The sequence below is a fragment of the Nomascus leucogenys genome, chromosome 19 (assembly GCF_006542625.1).
Source record: "Nomascus leucogenys isolate Asia chromosome 19, Asia_NLE_v1, whole genome shotgun sequence".
In the NCBI taxonomy this organism is placed as follows: domain Eukaryota; kingdom Metazoa; phylum Chordata; class Mammalia; order Primates; family Hylobatidae; genus Nomascus; species Nomascus leucogenys.
The window spans coordinates 18465657-18487856 of NC_044399.1; the positions used below are offsets into that span (position 1 = coordinate 18465657).

Consider the following 22200-nt stretch of genomic DNA (forward strand, 5'->3'; position numbering starts at 1 on the left):
TAGATTTTTAAAAATTTTTAATGTAGATAATCATGCCTTCTGCAAATACAGTTTTATTTATTTATTTTAAATATGTAGGACTTTTTTGTTTTAATTCTGGCTTTGTTACACTGGCTAAGACTTCCATTCCTATTTTAAATAGTAGTGGTGGGAATATGCATCCTTGTCTTGCTTCCAGTTTTAGTGAGGAAATCTTTCAGCCCTTCATTTTATGTGAGCTTTGTTGCTAGCACACTTTTCGCTATTAGAAGCAAGAGTTTATGTAAGATTTTTAAGTAATAACCAGGATTTGCATTTCTTCTGCAAGTTGTCTTTAAATGGTTTGTTGACTGAAACAATGAGAAATGGCAGTTGTCCAATCATTCCACCAGAAATAGCAGCCAAGCTGAAACATGTGCCAGCAAAAACAACGATGCCACCACTGCTACCTGGCTGACAACAATTGTACACCATGGATTTCAAGATGCATTCAGATTCTAAGAAATGTTAAGAGGTGAAAATGTGCATCTTGGAACTGATAACATGTAGTATGTTTCTTATAATAAGCTTTTAAAAAATAACTCCATTTCAAAGATCAGATGGTTGTAGATGTGTGGTGTTATTTCTGAGGCCTCTGTTCTGTTCCATTGGTGCCAGTACTATGCTGTTTTGGTTACTGTAGCCTTGTAGTATAGTTTGAGGTCAGGTAGTGTGATGCCTCCAACTTTGTTCTTTTTGCTTAGGATTGTCTTGGCTATTTGGGCTCTTTCTTGGTTCCATATGAAATTTAATGTAGTTTTTTCTCATTCTGTGAAGAAAGTCAATGGTAGCTTGATGGAAATAGCATTGAATCTATAAATTACTTTGGGCAGCATGGCCATTTTCATGATATTGATTCTTCCTATCCATGAGCATGGAACGTTTTCCCATTTGTTTGTGTCCTCTCTTATTTCCTTGAGCAATGGTTTGTAGTTCTCCTTGAAGAGGTCCTTCACATCCCTTCTAAGTTGTATTCCTAGGTATTTTATTCTCTTTGTAACAATTGTGAATGAGAATTTGCTCATGATTTGGCTCTCTGTTTGTCTATTATTGATGTATAGGAATGCCTGTGATTTTTGCACATTGATTTTGTATCCTGAGACTTTGCTGAAGTTGCTTATCAGCTTAAGGAGATTTTGGGCTGAGACAATGGGGTTTTCTAAATATACAATCATGTCATCTGCAGACAGAGATAATTTGACTTACTCTCTTCTTGTTTGAATAACCCTTATTTCTTTCTCTTGCCTGATTGCCCTAGCCAGAACTTCCAATAGTATGTTGAATAGGGGTGTTGAGAGACTGCATCCTTGTCTTGTGCTGGTTTTCAAAGGGAATGCTTCCAGCTTTTGCCCATTTAGTAGGATATTGGCTGAGGGTTTGTCATAAATAGCTCTTATTATTTTGAGTTATGTTTCATCAATCTGACCAAAAAAGCAATGGGGAAAGGATTCCCTATTTAATAAATGCTGTTGGGAAAACTGGCTAGCCATATGCAGAAAACTGAAACTGGACCTTTTCCTTACACCTTATATAAAAATTAACTTAAGATGAATTAAAGATGTAAACATAAGACCTAAGACCATAAAAACCCTAGAAGAAAACCTAGGCAGTACCATTCAGGACATAGGCATGGGCAAAGGCTTCAGGAGGAAAACACCAAAAGCAGTTGCAACAAAAGCCAAAATTGACAAATGGGATCTAATTAAACTAAAGAGCTTCAGCACAGCAAAAGAAACTACCATTAGAGTGAACGGGCAACCTACAGAATGTAAGAAAGTTTTTGCCATCTATCCATCTGACAAAGGGCTAATATCCTTTTAATACAAAGAACTTAAACAAATTTACAAAAAAAAAAAATAAACAACCCCATCAAAAAGTGGGCAAAGGATGTGAACAGACTCTTCTTAAAAGAAGACATTTATGCAGCCAACAAACATGAAAAAAAAGCTCATCATCACTGGTCATTAGAGAAATGCAAATCAAAACCACAATGAGATACCATCTCACACCAGTTAGAATGGCAGTCATTAAAAAGTCAGGAAACAACAGATGCTGGAGAGGATGTGGAGAAATAGGAACGCTTTTACACTGTTGGTAGGAGTGTAAATTAGTTCAACCATTGTGGAAGACAGTGTGGTGATTCCTCAAGGATCTAGAACTAGAAATACCATTTGACCCAGCAATCCCATTACTGGACATATAACCAAAGGATGATATATCACTCTACTATAAAGACACATGCACACGTATGTTTATTGCGGCACTATTCACAATAGCAAAGACTTGGAACCAACCCAAATATCCGTCAATGATAGACTGGATAAAGAAAATGTGGCTTATATACACCATAAAATACTATGCAGCCATAAAAAAGGATGAGTTCATGTCCTTTGCAAGGACATGGATGAAGCTGGAAACCATCATTCTCAGCAAACTAACACAGAAACAGAAAACCAAACACCACATGTTCTCACTCATAAGTGGGATTTGAACAGTGAGAACACATGGACACAGGGAGGGGAATATCACACACCGGGGCCTGTCAGGGGTGCCAGGGGAGGGATAGCATTAGGAGAAATGTAGATGACGGTTTGATGGGTGCAGCAAACCACCATGGCACATGTATACCTATGTAACAAACCTGCATGCTCGGCACATGTATACCTATGTAACAAACCTGCATGCTCTGCACATGTATCCCAGAACCAGAAGTATAATTGAAAAAAAAAGAAAAAAAATTAACTCCATTTCATGAGCAATATCTCAGGTCATAAAAAGATCTTTTATAGGTTTTTTTAAGTAGTGAATAATATTTCATTGTAAGGCTCTGTCATAATTTATTTAATCAGTCTTTTCTATTGAAATTTTATTTTGTTTTCAAATTTTGCTATTTTATATGATCCTCTAATAAGCATGTTTAGCATTAAAGTGTGTACTTACAACTATATGACTATGAGAACCAACTAGGAATAGATTTAGTCCAAAGGCAGTTTTTCTAGTTTTTGAAAATTTTCCTTCCAAGGGTATAATTTTATGCCAGGAGAAAGTTAAATGACCCCTGAGAAAATGAGTAAGGGTGGAAAACATGTAAACTTGTATTCGAAGGAGAACTTTAGTTACCATATCATGAGATATTAAAAAAACTTTAAATGATTCAATTTTTTATTGTCTATCTGTACAAGGGTAGAGTATATGTAGATTTTTCTTTATTTTCCCATAAAATTTGATAATAGGATTTTTAAATATCAATTTTATAAAAATCTTCTTGTTAATATATTTCCACTGAGAGCTATTGCTATAAATTTTAAGCTAAAATGGAATGTTCACTGGATGAAACATAATGATTTTTTTTATCTGAGACAGAGCAAAGTAATTTAATAGGGAAAAAAGATTGTTGAGTTGTAAAAAAATTATAAGTTTTTTTCACTTCTACTCAAATTTGTAAGCCAATATAGTCCATGAACTTCATTCCTTCATTATATGGGTAACTATGGGAAAGTTTAACATGTCTTGGATAAGAACCTCAGTTGTAGTTGGAATTAAAACAAATCGGTGTTGCAATACAATTTGCTCTGATGTTTAGCTTAGTTTAGAAACAGAAAATGTTAACACAGTAATTTCAAACTGTTGATATTGGTTTGTATTTTGAGGGCCAGCAATGAAATTGATATAAACAAAAAGTACTTACTTTGGATTTTTAATTCATTCTGTCTTGTGGTTCAAGCTGCTGGCTGATTAAATAAGGAAGTAAAAGGGAAGAGATTAGGAGTAAGTGACAGCCACATTTGTGCATTTCTTAGTAAGTGTAACTTTAAAATTACATAAAAATTAAATAAAGAAATATACATGTTTTTAGAAAGAAAAATATACACAATGCAATATTATATTGTAGAGAAAGCTTTAGACTGAGGTAGGATTTCTCCCACTTATCAGCTGTGTGACTTAGCATGTTTTCATCTATGAAGCAGGAATCTTTGAGTAAGAAAGTTGTAAAATTCAATAGATGACTGATGGGGAGGTTTCTATTTTGAATTCTTTTATTACATTCTGCATAATTGAGGTATTATTAAAGAAGGGCAAATATGATCATCTCTGCCTCTTTGATATGATCTTGAGGAAATAATTTAACCTTTATAAGCCTTGTTATTTTATCTAAAATATTAATACTTCATAAAGGCATTTTAAGAGTCAGATAAAATGATTTTGTGAAAGTGTCAAAGGTGCAGCATAAGAAAACAAGATTAGAACATGTTCAGGTGAATTTTCATAAGTAGCATCCCTCATTTGGTCAGTATAGGGTAATGATTTGCAAATATTGGCCAGACCCCTCTCCAGAGCAATGCTGGAAGGCATTATTTTAGCTCAAGACTTTGAAGACCATTGAAGGATGATTTGAAGTGACCTAGAACCCTGTTGTGGCATTTGATTCTAGAATCATAGACGCAACTTTATATGGTAAAATGTATGCATGTACCACACTTAGTGACATTCAGGATCTCTAGGTCATGGAGGGATTAACAACAAATACCTCCTACCAGGCAGAGAAAAAGTTTGGAAAGAAAAGTTTCAGTTGTAGTTATGTCCTTATTCTAATGCAGGTCTTCATTTTCTATCAATGAGTACTTCTGGAATACCTACAAATATTCATAATTTCTCATGTTAGTCACTTAATTGTCATGACTATTTTTATCTTTCTGGATTATTTTATTTGAACTGATTGATTGGTTGCCAAGTTGTCCATAATTTTGTTTGTAATTTTCCTTCATCAATTCTTTAAAATATAACTTCATCACCTATACAGCCATGCAACACATAAGGACATGCTGGTCAATGACAAATTGCATAGACAATGTCAATATCTTATTCCATAGGATAATGGAGCTGAAAATTTCCTATCACCTAATGGCATCATAGCTGCCATACATCATAGCATAATGCATTACTCATGTGCTTGTGGTGATGCTGGTGTAGACAGATCTCCTGCACTACCAATTATATAAAAATATAGCACATACAATTATATACAGTACATAATACTTGATGATAGTGGTGATAAATGTGTATGTTACCTGTTTATGTATTTACTACACTATGTTTTTCATCATTATTTCAGAGTGTACTCCTACTTACAACAACAACAAAAAGTTAACTGTAAAAAAGCTGCAGGCAGGTCCTTCAGGAAATATTCTACAGAAAGGCATTGTTGTCACAGGAGGTGCTAGCACCATGTATATCATTGCCTCTGAAGACCTTCCAGTGGAATCAGATGTGGAGGTGGAAGACAATATTAATGATCCTGAACCTAGATAGGCCTAAGCTACCGTGTGTGTGTGTGTCTTAGTTTTTAACAAATAAGCTTTAAAAAATAGAAAAAGATTACACTTAGAAAAATACTTAAAAATAAGGACTTAAAGTAGGAAAATATTTTTTACAACTGTACAATGTATTTGTGTTTTAAGCCAGTGTTATTGCAAAAGTCAAAGAGTTAAAAAATTAAGAGGTATATGAATTTAAAAAGTTACAACAAACTAACGTTATTACTGAAGAAAGAATTTTTTCATAAATTTAATGTTGCCTACATGTACAGTGTTAATAAAGTCTACAGTAGTGTACATTAGTGTCCCATGTATTCACATTCACTCACCACCCACTCACTGACTTACTCACAGCAACTTCCAGTCCTATAAGCTTCATTCATAGTAAGTGCTCTATGCAAGCATACATTTTTTTTTATCTTTTATACTGTATTTTTACTGTACCTTTTCTATATTTGATATGTTTAGATACACAAATGCTTACCATTGTGTTATATTTGCCTACAGTATTCAGTACAGTAACCTGCTGTCTAGGTTTGCAGCCTAGAAGCAATGAGCTTTTCCATATAGCCTAGGCATGTAGTGGGCTATGCCATCTAAATTTGTGTAAGTACACTCTGTAATGCTTGCATGAGGATGAAATTGCCTAACAATGCATTTCTCAGAATGTATCTCCATTGTTAAGCAATGCATGACTATATTCCTAAAGCTTTCTCTGTTCCCTTTCTGGTACAATACCTCCGCAGAATCTAAAAATGAAGGTGATCCAATGCCCTTTATTTGTGCCACAGTGTTGCAGGAGTATCTAAATGGGCCATATGGCTTAGGAGATAGGAATTTTCTTGGCCTTCATGCATTTTGGTTAGAAGAAAACGAGAGGTGTCAGAGTCCCGAGCACCCTCTCAACACAAAAGCTCCCTACTCTAGGGTTACATCTGGTATCACTGAATCACTCTTTCAATTATGTCTTCTTCCTGCCTTATTTGACCTTTTCATCTTCACACATAGATGGCTTTCAAAGCACTTGTAAATTAAAAATTGGTAGGCAAGTATGAACTGGATTGTTATTATAGTATTAAAATGAGATCCTGTCTCTGTTTCATCCAAGACTTTCAGACAAAAATCTTAAGAACAACATTCTAGAGAAAGTTGTGAAGCAACCCAAACAAGACTATGTGTGAGCTACTGGAGAGTGTATTAACCTGGGATTGTCTTCAGTCCTGCCCAAGAGGCCACCTGGAGGGAAAGGAGGCTCTGAGGACAGAGGCTGGAGGTTTTCTTGCAGATGCCCTCAGGCTGAAATGTGAGGTTTTAGGGACCAGCTGGAAGAGAACTGCAAGGAGAGATCATTAGTGATGGGAGAAGACCCTCCAAAGATCCCACAGAAGCATCCAGAAGAGAGAATCCAGAGAGTATTGACAGCAAATCCAAGAATACCAGTCGAATAAGGCCTTTCCTGCCATTTACCTCACATCTCTTTCCTCTCTCCATTCCTGGGGGAAGAAATCCATAGCCTTGGCTCTCAGCTAGAGGAAGAAGGGTACACACAGAAAGTAGGAAACTAGAGAAGACACCCACCACACTTCCCTTTCCCACTGCAAGGCCTTGCCTGCCAAAAGCCCAAGCTGGGAAAGGATAGCTGCAACTTTAAGTGAAATTTGGAGTTTTGACTCCTACAAATGACTTAACATTTTACTTACTGAAACAATACTGTTTTGTGGCTAGCAGCAAATTAAGGAATTTTCATTAATGGCAAGTGCATAAGGAAAGTCATGGGCTGTGCCAGATTTCATGAAAGGAACAGGGAAGAATGAGTCCTGGGGAGCAGGTGTGTCTGGGCTGTGTTGGGTGGACTCTCATGCCCCCTAGTTTAGAGCATTGTATAAGCACCAAGGGTTGTAAATAATGAGCAGAGCAAAGACACGGACTCAAATGCTCCCTGTCTTCTCTCTCTCCAATGGCACAGAACTCTTGCTGCCCTCAGCACAATGATTAACAGCAAACCAAATTGGTTAGGAGATCTGTGATGACATCTGCTGATGGTCCTTCAAGCAAATGAATGACAGGTAATAAAGCTATCTTGCTCACCTTCAGGAATGCCTCCTTTACATGGAGGCTCTCATTTGATATTTTAAAGATTGTCTGTCCCAGAGAAATAATTCAAACACTATCCGTTGGCCTTAGAGAAATAATTCCTTTTGAAATGATTTCACAAATACCAAGGGCAAGACTTCATTTAGATGGAGTAAAAGCTTCCCAAACCCTAAGGGAACATTCCTCCTCGCAGGGCTGTGATTTCTGCTGAAGAAAGGGAGGTGTCTGAGATAAGCAGCGCAGACTGTGCTGGAAGAAACAAACATGTTTGTTGTTCCCCTGGCGCATATATTTCCTAATATAGTCCTGGGCCTTGAGAACTCTGGCTGCCCCTGCGGCTACAGAGAAGCCCAGAGCTATGTCCTGAGGAACCCCGGGGCCTGTGCCCACTGAGAATCCCTGAGCTGCCAGGAAGACCTCCTGAGAACAAGAGAGATGATCCAGAATGGGCCGGCGCAGGGGCAGTGCATCGCAGATTCTACGTGGGTGAGGACCACCGTGGCTCTCAGCACAGCTGAGGTTGAATTGATGAGATGACCATCTTGCTTTCTACCCCTTTCTTTGGGCCTTTAAAGAGGAAAAGCTTACTGCATTGAAATGCATTCCTTAAAAACTGTTCTGCACTTTTATCAACTTTCAGCAGTGGGATGTGTTCAACACTCATGGAGCACCTGGGCACTAGATACAGCAAGAGAGGAAAAGGAGTGGACATTGTTGGTAGATAATTTTAATACAACATTTTTAAAGATAATGCTTTTTATTCTTGCCTTGTATCAGCAATTCTAAGCTACAATGGTGATAAAATACCCCTTCCTGAAGCAAAAATTCTCTGGGTCTAGATTCTAAATAATTGCTGTGATTACTGTCGGATTTTAATTATATATACATATATAATTATATGCAAATTGCATCTATAACGATACATTAATTATATGTTTATAATTATTTACAATTTATATTTATTAAATATACAATATATTATATAATATTTAATACATATTAGTCATGTATGGTATACATAATATATATTGTAAAAGTTTTTTAATTTTAAAAATGTAAACCACATAATTAATATTTATTTACTTAAAATAAAATAAAGCTATTTAAAAATAAATATATGACATGTATAATTATATTATAAAGTCCACTTATATATAAAAGCTTAAAAAGTGCATATTTATATTAATTTTCCTTGAATAAACATTCCATTCTATGTACCTTAATTCAGAGAATACTCAGTTATAAGTTGGTGTTGATACACATACATTCAGCTATATGTGTTTGTTTTGCAAATCTGTGAATAGAGACTCAGAATTGTTGCAGTTCATTTTAGGTATAATTTGTATCCATCTCCTGTGGTACTAGCCATTCTTGCATTTAAATGGCAGATTTGAAATAAATAATGATAACCCATGATTTTTCTTACTTTTTTTGCTTCTTATTGTCTTTTTTATTACACTTGAAGTTCTGGGATACATGGGCAGAACATGCAGGTTTCTTACGTAGGTATACATGTGTCATGGTGATTTGCTGCACCCATCAACCCGTCATCTAAGTTAGGTATTTCCCCTAATGCTATCCCTCCCCTAGCCCCTTACCCCCTGGCAGGCCCTAGTGTGTGATGTTCCCCTCACTGTGCCCATGCGTTCTCATTGTTGAACTCCCACTCATGAGTGAGAACATGCAGTGTTTGGTTTTCTGTCCCTGTGTTAGTCTGCTGAGAATGATGGTTTCCAGCTTCATCCATGTCCTTGCAAAGGACATGAACTCATGCTTGTTTATGGCTGCATAGTATTCCATGGTGTATATGTACCACATTTTCTTAATCTAATCTATCATTGATGGGCATTTGGATTGGTTCCAAGTCTTTGCTATTGTGAATAGTGCTGCAATAAACATACATGTGCATGTGTCTTTACAGTAGAATGATGTATCATCCTTTGGTTATATACCCAGTAATGGGATTGCTGGGTGAAATGGTATTTCTAGTTCTAAATCCTTGAGGAATCACCAGACTGTCTTCCACTATGGTTGAACTAATTGACACTCCCACCAACAGTGTAAAAGCCTTCCTATTTCTCCACATCCTCTCCAGCATCAATTGCTTCTTGACTTTTTAATGATCGCCATTCTAACTGGCGTGAGATGGCATTTCATTGTGGTTTTGATTTGCATTCCTCAAATGACCAGTGACAATGAGCTTCTTTTCATATATTTGTTGGCTGCATAAATGTCTTCCTTTGAAAAGTGTCTGTTCATATCCTTTGCCCACTTTTTGATGGGGTTGTTTTTTTCTTGTAAATTTGTTTAAGTTCCTTATAGATTCTGGATATTAGCCCTTTGTCAGATGGGTAGATGGCAAAAATTTTCTCACATTCTGTAGGTTGCCTGTTCACTCTGATGATGGTTTTTTTTTCTTTAGTTTGATTAGATCCTATTTGTCAATTTTGGCTTTTGCTGGAATTGCTTTTGGTGTTTTAGTAATGTATTCTTTGCCCATGCCTATGTCCTGAACTATATTGCCTAGGTTTTCTTCTAGGAAATCCAGGAGTTGGTTTTTTGAAAAGATTCACAAAATGGATAGACTGCTAGCCAGACTAATAAAGAAGCAAAGAGAGAAGAATCAAATAGACACAATAAAAAATGATAAAGGGGATATTACCACTGATCCCACAGAAATACAAACTACCATCAGAGAATACTAAAAATGCCTCTACACAAATAAACTGGAAAATCTAGAAGAAATTGATAAATTCCTGTACACATACACCCTCCCAAATCTAAACCAGGAAGAAGTCGAATCCCTGAATAGATCAATAACAAGTTGGGAAATTGAGGCAGTAATTAGTAGCCTACCAACCAAAAAAAGTCCAGGACTAGACGGATTCACAGCTGAATTCTACCAGAGGTACAAAGAGGAGCTGGTACCATTGCTTTTGAAACTATTCCAAACAAGAGAAAAAGATGGACTCCTCCCTAACTCATTTTATGAGGCCAGCATATCCTGATACCAAAACCTGGCAGAGACCCAATAAAAAAAGAAAATTTCAGGCCAATATCCCTCATGAACATCGATGTGAAAATCCTTAGTAAAATACTGGCAAACCAAATCCAGCAGCACATAAAAAGCTTATCCATCGTGATCAAGCCGGCTTCATCCCTGGGATGCAAGGCTGGTTCAACATATGCAAATCAATAAATGTAATCCATCACATAAACAGAACCAATGACAAAAACCACGTGATTATCTCAACAGATGCAGAAAAGGCCTTCAATAAAATTCAACACCCCTTCATGCTAAAAACTCTCAATAAACTAGGCATTGATGAAACATATCTCAAAATAATAACTATGACAAACCCACAGCCAATACCATACTGAATGGGCAAAAGCTAGAAGCATTCCCTTTGAAAACTGGCACAGGACAAGGATGCCCTCTCTCACCACTCCTATTCAGCATAGTATTGGAAGTTCTGGCCAGGGCAATCAGGCAAGAGAAAGAAATGAAGAGTATTTAAATGGGAAGAGAGGAAGTCAAATTGTCTCTGTTTGCAAATGACATGATTGTGTATTTAGAAAACCCCATTGTCTCAGCCCAAAATCTTCTTAAGCTGATAAGCAACTTCAGCAAAGTCTCAGGATACAAAATCAATGTTCTTACATTTTTTTAACTTTTATTTTAAATTGAGTCAGTAGACATGCAAATGTTTTATCTGGGTATATTACCTGATGCTAAGGATGCATTAATAATGATCTCATTGCCCAGGTAACTGAGCATAGTACCCAATAGATAGTTTTTCAACCCTTTTTCCCCTTCTTTCCTCCCCCCTCCAGTAGTCCCCAGTTTCTACTGTTGCCATCTTTATGTCCATGAGTACCCTATGTTTAACCCTCACTTATAAGTGAAAACATATGGCATTTGGTTTGCTCTTCCTGCATTAATTTACTTAAGATAATGACCTCCAGCTGCATCCATGTTGCTGCAAGAGACATGATTTCATTCTTTTTATGGCTTTATAGTATTCCATGTTATATAGGTACCATATTTTCTTTATCAAATACAGGGCATCTAGGTTAATTCCATGTCTTTGCTATTGTAAATAATGCTGTGATGAATTTGTGAGTGCATGTGTCTTTTTGGTAGAATGATATGTTTTCTTTTGAATACATACCCAGTAATGGGATGGCTAGGTTGAATGGTGGTTCTGTTTTAAGTTCTTTGAGAAAGTTCCAAACTACTTTCCACACTGGCGAAATTAATTTACAATCCCACCAACAGTCTATTTTTTTTTCCCAAAGCTTTGCCAGCATCTGTTGTTTTTTGACATTATAATAATAGTCAGTCCTACTGGTATAAAATGATATCTCATTGTGATTTTGATTCTCATTTCTCTGATGATTAGCGATGTAGAACATCATTTTTTCAAACATTTGTTGGCCAGATGTGTGTCTTCTTTTGAGGAGTGTCTGTTCATGTCCTTTGCCCATTTTTTAACGAGGTTGTTTTGTGCTTGTTGAGTTTATAAATTCCTTATTAGATTCTGGGTATTAGACCTTTGTTGGACTAAGATCTAGCTTGTGAATATTTTATCCCATTTTGTATGCTGTCTGTTTGCCTTGTTAATAGTTTCTTTTGCTGTGCAGAAGCTTAGTTTAATTAGGTCGCACTTGTCAATTTTTGTTTTTGTTGCAATTACTTTTGAGGACTCAGTCGTAAATTATTTCTCAAGGTTGATATGTCCAGAATGGTATTTGCTAGTTTTTTTCTAGGATTCTTGTAGTTTGAGGTCTTACATTTAAATCTTTAATCCATCTTGAGCTAATTTTTGTATATGGTGAAAGTTAGAAGTCCAGTTTCAGTATTCTGCATATGGCTAGCCAGTTATCCTAACACCATTTATTGAATAGGGACTCTTTTCTCCATTGCTAATTTGTGTCAACTTTATCTATCAGATAACTGTAGGTGTGGTGCTTTATTTCTGGGTTCTCTATTCTGTTCCATTGGTCTATGTGTCTGTTTTTATAACAGCACCATGCTGTTTCAGTTACTGTAGCCATGTAGGATAGTTGGAAGTAGGATAATATGATAATCCCAGTTTTCTTTTTTGTTTTTTACTTAGGGTTGCTTTGATTATTTGGGCTCTTTTTTCAATACCATATGAATTTTAGGATAGTTTTTTCTAGTTCTGTGAAAAATGATATTGGTAGTTTGATAGGAACAGCATTTTATCTCCAGATTGCTTTGGACAGTCTGGCCATTTTAACAATATTGATTCTTCCTACGCATGAGCATGGGATGTTTTTACATTTGTTTGTGTAATCTGTGATATCTTTCAGCAGTGTTCTGTAGTTACCCTTGTAGAGATCTTTCACCTCCTCCATTAGATGTATTCCTAAGTTTGTTTTTGTGTGTGTGTGGCTATTGTAAATGGGATCACGTTCTTGATTTGGCTCTCAGCTTGAATATTATCAGTGTATAGAAATGCTACTGACTTTTGTATATGGGTTTTGTATCCTGAAACTTAATTAAGTCATTTATCAGTTCCAGAGCGTTTTGGCAGATTCTTTAGTGTTTTCTAGGTATAGAATGATATTATCCACAAAGACAGATAGTTTTATTTCTTTTCCTATTTGGATGCTTTTTATTCCTTTCTCTTGCCTGATCACTCTGGCTAGCAGTCCTTGTAACTATGTTGAATAGATATGGTGAGAGTGTTATCTTGTTCAGTTTTCAAGGAGAATGCTTCCACTTTTTCCATTCAGTATAATATTGGCTATGGGTTTATCATAGATAACTTTTATTATTTTGAGGTCCTATTGACACATAGTTTCTTGAGAATTATTATCACGAAGGAATTTTGGATTTTACTGAAAGCTTTTTCTATGTCTATTGGGCTAATCATATGATTTTTGCTTTTAATTCTGTTTATGTGAAAATCATGACTTTTAAAAGCAAAGAGACAAAATCTGAGCCATTCCTGTGACTGCTTGGAGTATTTATTTATTTATTTATTCATTTATTTATTTTTAAAATTTAAGGCCATGGTCAGAATACAAACTGTGAAGTGAGACATGATATTTCTGTTTGATAAGTACACATTAGTTCACATATGAATATATAAATATTTTACTGAATTTAAACTGTATCTTCATAGCTAAACTTTATTCTTTAACATTGTTAATTGTTGCAAAACTAAAGAATATGTCCATAAAATCAAACGTTAATCAATGGCATGACTTAATTGTACCTTTTAAGATACTTTGTTTTTCTTAAAATTCATTTATTGGTTATTAGATAATTATTTACACAATATTTTTATATCAGGCTGCAACCAAAGAATCAAAGTTCAAATTCTTAGTTACATATAATAACTGTTAAATAAATAGTTATGCAGAATTGGGTTTTTTGAACTATAATATTAATTTATATTTTTAATAATATGATTAAATATATGAATGAAATAAATGAGTCAGTGTCTGCTATTTTGGGCTCATATTATCATTTGCCTTATTTCCTGACTATAAATTAAAATAATTTTGTCATACAGAGGAAATGGATCTAAAAAATGATCTCTGTGTCTCAAATGCACAGCTATGCAACTGACCACAATATTATCAACACTGACCAATATTTACTAAGCAGCTTCTGTTGGTTCTAGGGTTTATTCTGAGGTTTCTGATACAACAGTAAACATAACAGACAAAATTCTTATCTTTGTTGAGTTCACATCCAAGTGAATGGGGAAAAATAAATAATAAATACAATAACAAGATACATCACGTAATATGTTAAGAAGTGACACATGCTCTAGAAAAAAAGTAAGGCCGGGAAAGAGGATCAGCATGTGTTCTGGTGGGGCTATGATTTCAAAAAGGGCGAAAGTAGATCTCAATGAAAAGCTGACATTTGGCCAAAGAATGAAGGAAGAGACAGAGTGAGACTCCACTGTCCTCCTCACAGATCTCATGGTCAGTGTCCCATATGTCATCTCATTTACCAAGCTCATCCTGTTTGCTGTAATTGGTATCCATGGATAGGACTTAGCTGAATAGCAAAGTATAACTATATACTATACCAAAGAAACACAGTGCTGTAAAGAGCAGAAGGAAGACTAAGTTAAACCTGGCATCTAGACATAGGAGGAGGCTTTGTGAAGGCAACTGTGTTTTGGTCTTAAAACATAACTAGGATGTGTGTAAACAGAGATTAGTCCTGTGTAGAGGCTATTTGTGTTAAAGCACAGAGGTAGGAACCTTGAATATTTAGGAAGTCAGAATAATGGTCTGTGGATCTTCAGCTGAGACAGAGACACGCAAGAGATTAAGATTTGGGAGAAATCAAGGACTCTTGCTAGGTTGTTGGCATTAGGTCTGAAAAAGATAGATTAAATCAGAAGAGTGTGGTGTTCATTGTATGGTTTATCACAAGTAGACATGTGTTTACTCACTGATGAAAGTCAAAGGGTGGCTGTGCTTGAAGTTGGCTGAAATACGCTAGATTTAAGGAGGCTGAGGATAAATGAGTTAGGGGCAGGGGTGGCCATCAATATGGAGTTTAAGTTCAATGAAGAGGACACCAGAGGAAAGGCGGGAAGAGGAGACTGCAAATCTAGCAAATCTGGTGTAAGTGAGAAAAGTGGGAAAATATCCTAATCTTTTTATGAGTAGTGAGAGTGAGAAAAAGAGATAATTATATTTCAACTTTTAGTTGGTGGTTCCTTATAGGGTAAGACTAGTGACCAACTTGCTTTCTTTAGTTTGGTAATTCCACTGTGTTGATTTGAATTGGGAGGGAGAAGAAGGGGAGGGGGAGAAATTGGGAAACATATATTGTTCACAATATGAGATTCAGTAAATGTAAAACTCAGAGGTGAAGTGGTGCCTGCAGTTAAACACCAATTGACTGAAAAGCGCAGAAACTATCAAGACGCAGTGTGTGTTCTCAGAGATCCCCCAATATGTACATATGATCCAAAGCCAAATGACAAAGGATGTGTTTCATAAACCAAAAATAGTCATTCTCTACAAATACGACCCTCTAGGGAAACCCCAGGGGACCCTTGCACAGGGCAAGGTTTACATAAGAAGCTATAGAGTCTCTGCCCTATCTCTTCTGGGAAGATGTGTAAGGAAGGATTGTCTCTGAACACTTGAGTACATTCCCTTGGCAGTACACACTACATGCTCTCCCCAAACATATTGTTCTTCTTCCAGGACAGTTTAAATATTGTAATTTTCTTATCCAGCTGAATAATATCATTTAGGAGGACAGAGTAGGGGCTCTTGAACTGAGAACAGATGCATTAGGAGCTGAATTCTAGGCCAGCCCTCTGCAAATTGGTAGGGGAAATATCATCTTATTTGCAGAGAGACCATTTATTTAGAAGTCCACCATTTGGTGAAGCATCCAATACGCTCAATATATAGATGTTTTATTAATATTTCCAGGCTCTATCCAAATAGCTCTTTCAAAGCAATTCATGACCAGGTTAGAGGAAAGGTGTCATGTTATGATAAAAAAATAGAACCACATAACAATGACTTCAATGACTTTGAAAACTGAACTGTCACTTGGCATGAGCAGAGGCCTCAGAACATGTGGTTAAAGGAGAATGCTCTTCAAAGTACCAGCTCTCCCCACCCCAACACACACACACACACACACACACACACACACACACACACACACACACACACATCTCTTTTCTCTTCTTCCTTTATTAAGGCATGTAATTTAAGTGTCCTTCACAGAAGCAGAAATGGCTTTTGGTAGGGTGTCTCAAAACCTTTTCAACATTTCTTCTCTTTGATATCAGGATTAGCACCTCAAATATTAGATGTGTAACATTTTCATTAAAACCAGGTTCAGAATTCAGAACAAACAAGAGCAAGTTCCCTAGGGAAGTCCTAGAGATCCATTTTTGGAAGAGAATGTCTGTGTTTATACTTCCAGTTTATAAAACATTTACCAATCACTTGGCCTCCGAACATGTTTACAGAGGAAAAACGCACCCACAAAACAAACAAACTGCTTCTTTCACAGTGTGGACCAATAGTCCTTGGCTCTTCCCTTTTGAGCATTATTTTTTCTTGCCTGATAGAGGGATTCACTGTCCCAGTCACGTGGTTTCTGCACAACATCCATTCTTATAGCCACAGTTAGGTTCTGATTCCCTCCTGTCTTATGTACTGACAACTGGTTAAAATTAGAAAGAAAGCTTCTTACCGATGAGTGCCCCTCGCCAACTAGCAAACCTTGGATGTTTCACCCTGAGGCGGCATCCTGGGCAGTGTGGACAGTTCCCTGAGGCTGTTCTGCAGAAGAATGTGGAAGCCCTATTATCATGGTTCCAGCTCTCAGCCTGGTCCTCTGTTCGGATTAATAGATAATTGAATTAGTAGTGCCCACTTTGATGCAGTCCCTCAATAGGAGCATGGAATCCAATTTACCAGTAATTTCAACAATAAACTTAAGTCCTACTTTGTGGGTCCTAGCAAACAGATTGTTGGGGGATCCATTAAGCTGGTCTCATCCAACAGTTAGTTTATAAAAACAAACAAAGAAATAGAAGAAGTTAACCTGTTTCTTTTCTGTGAGCAGAAAGTAAAGTCAAATCAAGATGAAAACTTGTGAGAAGGAGATCAGGAATTAGTGACAATGAAGTTATGTATGTCAGAGAGTAAGGTTGAAAGGGAGAGCTGTGAGGACTAACTACAGAGTAATCAGAGTTGTGCACAGGAAAAAGTGAGGATGCCCCTAGCCTGGGTAGTTCACAGGTCTTTCATGTCAGACTCAGCAGCTCTAACCTTTTCATTAACCTGAGTTAGAATTTTGAGCTTTTAGCATGCAGCAATCAGCAACTCCCCCAAACAAATTGCAAGGAGTCATGCTTTATGCAAACCTGTCACCTTCATGAGTCATTAGGAAAATATCTTGTGTCAACCTTGCCAGCTGTATAGCTTCATATGAACTCACAAATCTGTACTATTTGAGACCAAATCTCTTCTGCAGTCATTGCTGCTGGGGCATATTGTTAAAGTTTGAGTAACAACTGTTTAAGACCATTCAAATTCAAGCACAGGGACTCATGTATAGTTGGGATTCAGTACATGTTTATTAATAAATTCATCAATTAAAATAATCAATTTCCTGGTGCTGGGAGAGGAGCCATGTGTAAGTGGTGTGAAGTTGTTACCAATGTCTTTATATTTTCTATAAATATATCTTCTGAGTGTTGGTTTGGTATACTATGCTCAGGTACCTATGAATTTGTTATTTATTATCAACTTGGATTTGTTTTACAGAAGTCCTGCTGAATTTACAAGTTACACATAGGAAGACATTTAGGAAGACTCTTTCTTTCCATTTCCAAAGATGAATGTTATTGTCCTCATTAAGATAGAAAAACTTTTTGAATCCTAGTCTTCTCCAGGACCTTTCTCCCATTGTAATACAAGCCTTTTGAGGGATAAAAGTCCTGTTTGTCTGTTCCATTACTATCCTTATACTTATCCCAGTGCTTTACACCTAATCAGTGCTTAATAATTTTTATCACTTAACAGCATTTAATATATAAATATTTAATACTATTTGTTGAGTGAATAAAGGAATAAATGAACTGCCACCCTTGTGAAACACAGCTCAATTGGGTCTTGAAATTGCTTTCCTACATACTAAGAAATTATCTTTCTAAATCCTATGTCCATCATTTTCTTGCTATATTTTTATTACATCTCTATATATTGTTTGAAATTCTATATATTTTTACTGCATCTGTATATGTTCTTTATTTAGTTCAATAGCTTTTAACTTCACAGAAATGTATCATGCCATGCTATAAGAAAAATTTAGTGACTTATTTAGCTTCTGCTTAATATCTTAATATTATATTACTAAGGTGAATCCCTATTGTAAATTGCTATACTTCGTTTGTTTGGATTGTTGTATGAAAGTCCTTTGCTGAGGCCTTGTGAATTCTTCTGTTGATGAGTACCTAGGCTTTAACTGTTAAAAATAAGGCTGTCGTGAACATTCACACCCATATTCCCTCTCGTGTATGTGCAAGTGTTGTTGGGTACGTATCTAAGAGTGTATTTGTTGTGCCATAAGATATATAAATGTTCAAATTTAATCATGTAAAGCTGTTTTACAAAGTGGTTGCACCAGTTTTGCAATCCCATTAGCAAAGTTTAAAATCTTCCTCCAATTTATCCTTTCAAACACTTGGCAATATCAGACTTTTAAAACATGTGCTAATTGCAAAATGTATCTGTTTGTTAAATAATACCTCAATGTGGTCTTGATTAGTATTCCCCTAATCACGAATGACATTGATCAGCTCTTTATGTGTTGATTAGTCAGGAGATTGATTTCGGTGTCAATGCTTCCTTTCTGGATTCCCACGATTTGCAAGGTTTTGGTTGCTTTTGGTCATTCTTTCTCCCAGGTTGTCCTAGCCTAGTTGATGATTGTTTGCCTGGGACAGGGAACAGACTTGTTTCAGTTTCTTTCTCTTGTGGACAGTCCTTTCAAGTTCTGATTTCTAGTCTCAGCTCCATGACTTCTAGCTTGAGCATCTATGACAAATGGACAAGGATTTGTTGTCTTAGGTTTCTCATCTGTAAAATGAGGGTAATAATAAAACCATCAGGGTATATGATGATCATATACTTATATCAAATGACATTTCTATCAACACTAGGTCTGTTTTGTACTTTGCTTCTCCCTCATTGCCAAGCTCTTAGATTTGACTTCTTCCATCCCTGCTTCTAGAATGGCCTGTATCAAGTTTCTACTGGCCTGCTCTACCCTATGTTTGTAACTGCTAGAAAATAATTAAGATACTATAATGATGATGATACCTAACAATTTGGCAATTAATATGTGCCAAAGATAGTACTAAGCATTTTATAGATGTTACTTAATTTAATGCTTATAACCACTACATAAAGTAAATACAATTAGTATTCTTATTTGTGTATTTTCCCTAGAACAGTGGTCAGCAAATTTCATGTATAAAGGACCAAATAGTAAATATTTGGGGCATTCAAAGTCCTTGGTCTCTGCCATTATTCAAACCTGCTATTGTAGTATGAAAGCAGACATTGACAATATAAAAATGAATATTCCAATAAAATTATTTACAAAAAGAGATGGTGGCAGACAGACTTCGCCTATGACCTATAACTTGCCTGCCCTAGAATGTTGCCCTTTGTGCAGGAGTGAGAGCTACATCTCAAAATTGTCATCATGCCTGTAGGCTTACCTAAGGAATGGGATGATTTTTTAGAACCTGCAGCAAATGTTCTTGTTTAACTTTGTCAAATATGTATTGAGTATTCAGGGCGTGCTAAGCACTACACCAGGTGCTAAGGATACAGAAATAAATTAAGGCACATTCTGTGTCCTCTAGGCTCAAAGAATCGTGGTAGGAAATTCAGGTAGACAAACATGGAATTCATAAGTACTATAATATACATACACAGTCAGTGCCACAGGAAAACAGACAAGTGGCTCCATGAGTTCACAGTCATCACAGGGCACCTACTGTGTTCCAGTCACTAAGATGGACCCTGGGGATACCGAATACATGAGGCAGACACAACCCTCACCCTCACTTAACTAGGAGTTTAGTGGGAAAACTCTGTTTAAACAAATAATTTAGCAAATATTTACAAGTGTGCAAAATGCTGAGAAGAAGTAGTAAATACTATGAAAGCATATTGAACATGTGGAATCTGGGACTAGGGAATTTGTCTGGTATGACCGGATTATGAGGTGGTGGAACATGAACTGAAAGGTGAATTAGGGCCAGACCAGAGGGTTTTGAACACCAAGTTTAAGAACTTGGGCTTTATTCTGGAGACACCTGGTAGGCATCAAAGATTATTGAACAGGTGAATGACAAGACTAGTCCTTTTGAAAGAAAACTCTGGCAACCATATGTAGAGTAATTTGAAAGTAGAGAGAAATGAAGTCAACAGACTCAGTCTCACCACAGCCTTAATGGAAAATCATTTAATGAATGCATGAAGATAGCAGAAGAGAAGATGCTGACAGTTATTTGGCTGTTCAATAATTCCAAAAACAGAAGTGGGTGCTCCCTATAAAGGCTTTAGTAAACATTTTAGCGAGTAGCATATTAATTGTCTGTATTATTTTTGGTATGGTAGTGGGTCATTACTTATCTATAAATAATATTATTTGCCAAAATACACTGAGCCAAACTTTTAATCTTTTAAATATCTCAACATAATACTTGCCGAGTATTGGCCTGTTAATTTTCTTCAAATCTACTTTCTGCAAGTACCGTTCAAAACCAAAATGATCATAAGTCAGTGTAATTACAGACTACAAGGTAGTGGCATCCAAATCATATGAGATTTGCCCTATGACATGACTATTTGTTATTCTGGGTCAAATACTTTATAAAAATGATAACAATGGTGTGTTTTCCTGCTCTATCAGACTTAATAATGGAAAAGATTTCTAAAGGTGCTTCTCTAATTCAGTGGCTTCACCATTGATACGATCACTAAAACTCAACCCTTACAGTAACATTTGATTCTTTTCTACATTTATTAATAGTTACCAAGTGTAGTTGATGGCCCATTTAAAATGTTTCTCCCCTTAATCTTTTCTGTTCCATTGTTACTTCCACCATTTCAAAGGATTCACAAATTTTGTTTCAGGAGCATGTCAGAAAAAAGACATAGTGAGAGACAATAAGAGTCTTGACAAGGACAGTGGCTTCTGGAAAAAAGGCTTTGGCCCAAGCAACGCCAAGGCTGTCATCTGCCTGGTGACACCAAAGTTTCATTGTAAATATATAGCAAAGCAGGAATCCTCTTTGGAAGCCAAAATATCTCACAGGCAGCAAAACAGATGGAAGAGCTGTGAATAATAGAAGGTCTTACAGGACTGAATCCAGGAAAGGGAGGATGCCTGTAGGTGAGGAAAGGGTTACAGGTCCCCCACGGCTCTGTTCAGCCACACATACAGGAACAGGGTATACACAAAAACACCATCCTAACTGACAGGCAGCTGATCATTTCTGCAGCAGACATTGGTCTTAATATCTGCATCCTAATTTATTTGACATCTGCAGAACATCCAAAGACAATATTCAAGTTTGGGATGGGCAATCCGGCTGCTTTCTGAGTTCATCAAATATCTCACACTCCTTTTTCAAATGTTTTCAGTTTTGAAAAACTCAGAATGCATTTTGCCAAACATGTTCTCTGTTAATGTTTATTTAGAAGGGAATTTAATCCGTATGCTGCTGGTACATTTACACTTAACTCATCGAAATGTTTTACTAGAGTCATTTGATGTCCAAGAAACCTTTTGAGTCTTTTTTATAAGCCTCTTCAAGCCCATTTTGCTTCGAAACAGGAAGTCGCCTGTTACTAACCATAAACGAATGCACTCCCCAGAGGATTTGGCTTCATTTAAGACACTGAGAGACCACAAGGTCTCAGCCTATCCTGAACTCTACAGAAAAGATTTTTTCCTGAACCTACCGAGAATGGGCCATGCACAGATGAGGTGCTGTTATTATTTTCCAAAACAAAATCCTTTATGAAGAGACATCTTTCATACAACTCCCGGGAAAGACAGTTACCGAAACAGAGCGCTAAATCATTGGCTTTGCGAGCTGCACCTGGTCAATGTCACTGTCTCCTATGAATCCACTTACCATTCAGAGCTCTTTTGCCAGTATTAATAGAACAAATAAAATGGAATGGGAGATAAAGATACCGGCATAGTGAT

General features: G+C 36.5%; 1 long non-coding RNA gene across 1 annotated transcript; it reads right to left on the reverse strand.

Annotated features, from left to right (window-relative positions):
- Positions 1-1914: 1914 nt before the first annotated feature.
- Positions 1915-2762, reverse strand: LOC105737902. Its single transcript, XR_001113590.2, has 2 exons — positions 2696-2762; positions 1915-2659 (listed from the first exon to the last, which is right to left on the reverse strand). It is a non-coding gene; the product is annotated as an uncharacterized LOC105737902 (long non-coding RNA).
- Between the last annotated feature and the right edge of the window lie 19438 nt (positions 2763-22200).